Here is a 6,000-nt window from a genome sequence, read left to right as displayed (position 1 = left end):
TCACTATTCAGTCTCCCTGTACATTGAATGACTTTTCTCTTAAAGGCCACAGTTTTACTCTTCCCCAAGCATTTCACATAGGCTAATGAACTCCAGTGTCCTCTAGCCACTCAACGGATGTTTCAGAAACATTTTATGATCCTACTATAGTCGCGGCACGCGACTCTGAGGTTGTTATTATCGTGCCCTGGCAACCTACCATCCAAAAGTGCGTCTGATTTCGTGTATGAGACGCATGTTATTCGTGTGTAATATGTTCGTGTATAATAATATTCGTGTATAATATATACGTGCCTGATAATATGATTCGTGTATAATATGAAATCGGATGCAAGTTTGAATGGTAGGTTGCCAGGGTACGATAATGACAAGCTCGGCGTCATGCGCCGCGACTATAATAGGATCATAAAATGTTTCTGAAACATTTGTTGAGTGGCTAGAGGACACTGGAGTTCATTAACCTATATGGAATGCTTGGGGTATGGGAAGAGCTATATGACTGATTCATTAAGGAGTATATCTGGCCAGAAAGATATCTTCAGTTGGGGTGAAACATTAGCAGTTTACCAAAGTGATGTGTTTAATATATCAGTCTGGCAACCAACAGACAATTTCATTCAGCTTATCAGAAACCCTTCGGATTCAACAACTAAACATATTAAATTGGGTACATCATGTACAGTATGTGGCAAACATTTGGGTCCAACAGAGAAGCTTTGAAGCTTCTGTAGGGAAAACTTAGAGAGCAAGCCTGCATATGATAGATCTGTGGATAAAACAGATTCATGGAGTGACTATCATCATAGTCATGTGTTCTCTTTCTTTATTTTTTTGCTTTGTTTATTTGGATGTTTATGGATGTTTGGCAGTTTTCCAGTCCTGATAAAAAACAAAATTATTTATTCTAAGTTCTCTGCATCCTTTGTCAATTATTGCTCAGTATCCACCATTTGGGCTATACCTTTAAGTTATACTTTACGTCCTAATTAATGTTCCAGGTTAAAAAAGGATCTGCCAATTTAAAGGAAACAAAGCACTTGCACAACTACTCAATGTCTCAAGACTCTTGAAATCAAAGATGCTGGTATGCTCAAAATCTAAATCTCTTTATTACAATATCTTCACACTGAATTGCCACTGAATATCACAGTACAATAACTCTACCAAACATCAACTGTCTATTTACATAATATGAGCATAAAAAAAAAAAAAAAAAAAAAAACACGTCACTCAACACATCCCAAGCGTCATGCCTTAGGTCACTACGAAACTGAGAAAAACATTAACCTCCCTCTCATTAATAGCTTAAATTTAAGGCCTGCACTCACATTAGGCTCTATGGCACCTTTTGCTTAACAGATTTTTTCTGAACATGGCACATTAATATCTTCTTTTTATATGTGCAATGTATATCAGCGTTACGATGGCACATACAACAAACAAGGCTGTATTATAGTGTGCCAAATGTACTGTTAAGGAAGAGGTACTAGAAAGCCTTCCAAGTCAACAAGAATATGACCCTTAAGAGAGACTGCGGGTGTCTATCACCTGCTGAGCCATGGTAATCACTTAATTCTTGTGAGATCTACGGCTGGTTTCGTATCTTCACTATGACGAAGTCTTATAAATATATTTCTCTTGCTGTTTCTAATTCCATTCTACTTCTGAAAGATTTTTTGAACTGGTGGGATTAGATACAGGAATCATTAACCCCTTCATTACAACAATGCTCTACTCAGCAGAATACAACTGTCTATAGTGTCAAGAATAACCTAAAGACGTGACTGTACTGAATGAGTTAAAATACATTTATGTCCTGGTGGGTACTGTAAGAGATCAATTAGCTGTTCAAAACACAATGATTAACTGTTTTCAATGACTCAGCAGAAAAATGATGCACCACAATGAAGTTAAATGCCTTCAATAACTCATCAGATGAAAGATGCACCACAATAAAGCATGTTCTCCTGTTTCTGCAAGTGATGTACATTTTCCTAATTTAATGCATTCAGATTATGAAAGTTACATGAAATACCAAATAATTACTACCCTTAATGTCCTACAAAGGTAGGAGTACACTTTCAATTATTATCCTACACTGTACAAAAATAGTTTACTATTATTTTCAATTTTCCACTCATCTTTTTTAATATATAACCTTTTAAAACACTAACAAGTTTACTGATGTGTCACTGTTTATGCATATGAATGTGACTATTATTGGATAGCATGAAAATACTGTATATGCAAATATGTGCAAATGAAGATGTGTGTATGCATACAGCTGGTGCATGTCCATATGGTAACAGATCCATTTAGACAAAAATTCCCACCATACTATCCTGGCTAAAAAGCAATTACAGCATTCAACATCACTCCATGCTGTAAGAATCAGTCATCAACCTTGCATCAAGTTATTGTTTCCAGTATCTGGTGTGGGTGAGCTGACAGAACCTGACCACACAGGTATAGATCAGCTTCCTTAATGCTGCTACACTGTCCCCCACGCAAAACTTGTGCCTAATACAGTGCTTTTTTTTTTCTTTCTTTCTTTTTTTTTACAACAATATGTAATGAACTAAATGCAATGACTTCTTAATTCTGCATTGCATTTTTAAAACAGCACCTTAATACAAGTTCTTTACTACTAATAATCACCTAATCTAGCTTCATTGTGCTGAGGCAATGCTTGTATAATGATCGGTTAAACATTTTAAGCATTTATACAATGGTATTCTTCAGAATACATCTGGAATAGAAAATTTTGTGAGAAACATCATTACCAAACAAGCTATATAGTATTGATAATCAATCTCAGAAATATACAGTATACAGTAAGAGTAAATCACTACCATGAGACAGCCTCATTTCAATAATCTCTAAATTTGCTTGATAATTATTATGGTATATAAAATAATGATGATTGGCAAACTTTTTTGGAAGTAATCTTTACATGTGACATGAATTAAATATTGTAAAGACCAAGCCATGATACAGCATTAATAAACTGCAGTATCAGTGGTGTATTTCATTATGTGAGAAATCTGATAAGTCATCTAAAAAGGCCCAAACTATTGTCCTGTACTCTTAGGCAAAAAACATGGCTGATAAAAGTATTACATTGTAATACTGCAAGAGTTAAAATGTCAGATCAGTTTGGTATGTCCTATTGTTCTGCAGTATATGGATGCTATAATCAAGCATTCTGATCCCAGGTCAAACCTACTCTTCAATGTTTACAGCCTAAATCGCCAGAGAAAATATTTAATTGCAGACATTTTTAAATTATGTAAAAAAAAAAAATCAGTACAGTATATGTCTGTGTAGTCTGTATAAAGTCAGTATTACTGTACCAACCTGCATTATCAGAACTGTATTACAATGTAATTCAATAAAATTATCAATAAGTGACCACTGTAGCAAACATTCGCATCTATACTTATGCAGTCTGGGCACACTGGTTAAAGATGGGTTCTCCTTTCCTAGTGGCAACAAAACATCATTTGTATTACTTCAGGATACCGGTACTGAATTTCAGCCATCTGAAACTTGATCCATAAAGGGGGGGGATCTCTCTCTCCTCCAGTGTCCTTTTGTCATATACATTTAAAACCCTTCTCTTCTATTCTTTTCTTAATTTACATGGTAATTTTTCCTACATTTCTTCCTCCTGACTTGTACTCTTTTCTTCTTCTATTCCTCCAGTATTCTCACTTTAAACACTGGTTTACACATATGTTTTCGGGGAATTCATTAACTTGTGATATACTAAATGGTTAAAGCAATACTTTTTCTTCAAGAATTAACTTGGCAAGGTGAATACCTGTATTGGTAATATACCGTACTGCTATAGTAACTGGTCAGGGTCAGAGAGTATTAAAAAAGCTACCATGAATTAATAACCTCCTCCATGAATGAGTAAACATTTTTTTTTTTTTTTTTTTTACGAGTAATGCATACTGATCCAAACAAAATCCCCACTCTCAAGTATGAGAACTTTAGTGTATGTACTGAGGTATGGATATATAACATATCCAGTACAGTACAGTAATTGACTTGAATTGGCATGGAAGTTGGATGGTGAAGTTGCCCTCAAAGGTATGTGCAATGTTAGGTATTACTATCTGTCTAGTAAATCCACTTCAGTGAAAAAACTAGTCTTCAAAAGTCAAGTGCAATGTTATAGTTTGTCTAGTAAATCCTCTCTTTATTAGACAGATAGTGGGAGACCCAGTTCAATAAATAAGGTAAGTCTGATGTCAGAGTACAGTCTGATACATGTTACTGTAGCTAAAAATATGTAGAAAAAGTCCCATGCAAATGATGTGGGTTCAGACATTAAGCTTATTATACACATTACTGCAATGAAGCATTACACTCATAATGCATTAATCTGATTGATCATTTACCTACATATGGGTATGTACTGTAATTATCATTGATACTTTTAAAAATTATGTTTAACTGAGTACCGGTAATAATCATCGATACTTTTTCAATTATGTTTAACTGAGTTGGATATACGAAAAGAATGTCCAGTTTAAGGTATCTGCACTGGAAAATAATTAAACTTAACCGGTGAAATTAAACACACAAAATCAAAGATTTGATAATGATATGTCCTGGAGCTAAAATAAACTATAGAACTTTGCAGTCTTGTAGGGCACAAAAATAGCAAAATCATTTCAGTATGGCATGATTTCTCTGAAATACTGTACAGTATCTATGATAACTAATGAAGATCACTAAAAACACATTACTTTATCTTTGTGGATGTGCTGTGTTGCCTTCAAGCCTGATACATAAGGAAGCACAGATTATAAACATTGGCACTAAAAGGCAGGTAGCTATAGAACAAAGTTTTTCTGGAAATTAGTCCTGAGAATGAATAGGAATCTTGTGTCCGTGACCACAGTATTCAACACAAAACAGTATACCCATAAAGGTTTTTGCACTAAAAATTACCTCTTGCTACATAAAGTACAATACAAGGTTTCCAAATTACAGTCAACAAAAAAAGTATTGGCAATCTTATTGCATGAATTATTTCCTAACATAAGCAAAGTGCAGTATTTTGATATATTGCCAACCTGCGATTTTGAATGCAATTATTGTCTTTGATGTTTACCAGTCATTCAAATTGCATAAAAACATCACATGTAGTGTTCTATATTTTTTGAGACACCAGGTTAGCAGATTCATTTTGCATCTGCAGAACTCACTCATTTTCATATCCATCAAAACCCCAAAGGCCAATACTTTTTAAAAAGGTGGTACAATGTTTTGGCTTAATCATAAAAAGGGGCAGCAAAAAAAAAAAAAACATTCACCATTGTTCAAGGTGGTTACATTAGCTGGTTCTGTGGTAAGTAACTGAGCCTTTGTTTGGTTCCCATTTTTCCAGGGTGAAGGAAGCGTGGGTAGGAAGAAAAGATGAAGGGGCGGGATTTCACACTGTATGGAAATAGCAAGGATTAGAAAATATGCATAGCCATGCCCACATCATCATCATCATCATCATCATTATTCCGATCTCTTTATCCATCTAAAATTGGAGGTAGAAATCAGAAACAAGAACAAAGAAAATACCTAAGAAGGGGAACTATCCACAGTGTGCCCTGTGAAATGGGCCACACAGTCATGCTCACAAAGGTCATGGACTATCTGTAAATATTTGATATTTGTTTCATTTTCATTTATAAAGGCTCCAACATGCTTGCATGCATCGGCCTTGGTCACCTAATGATGGCTCTCCATGCTGCTCGATCTCTGGAAGCCTCCCTATTCAGTCCCGTATCCCTAAGGTCATACTCTATTACATCGTCCCAGGTCTTTTTCGGTCTGCCTCTTGCAACCCCACCCCCAGTGCTCACACTTCTCACTTTCTGCACCCACTTGCCATCTCCCATCCTCTCCACATGCCCAAACCATCTCAATCTACTCCTCCTCATCACTACACCAATACATTTCAGTCCCATTCGTCCTCTCAACTCTTCCATC

The sequence above is a fragment of the Coenobita brevimanus genome, chromosome 51 (assembly GCF_032717465.1).
Source record: "Coenobita brevimanus isolate Jiangsu-jjx chromosome 51, ASM3271746v2, whole genome shotgun sequence".
Taxonomy (NCBI): domain Eukaryota; kingdom Metazoa; phylum Arthropoda; class Malacostraca; order Decapoda; family Coenobitidae; genus Coenobita; species Coenobita brevimanus.
The sequence above is the reverse complement of the archived record's forward strand: the minus strand, read 5'-3'. Positions refer to the sequence as shown.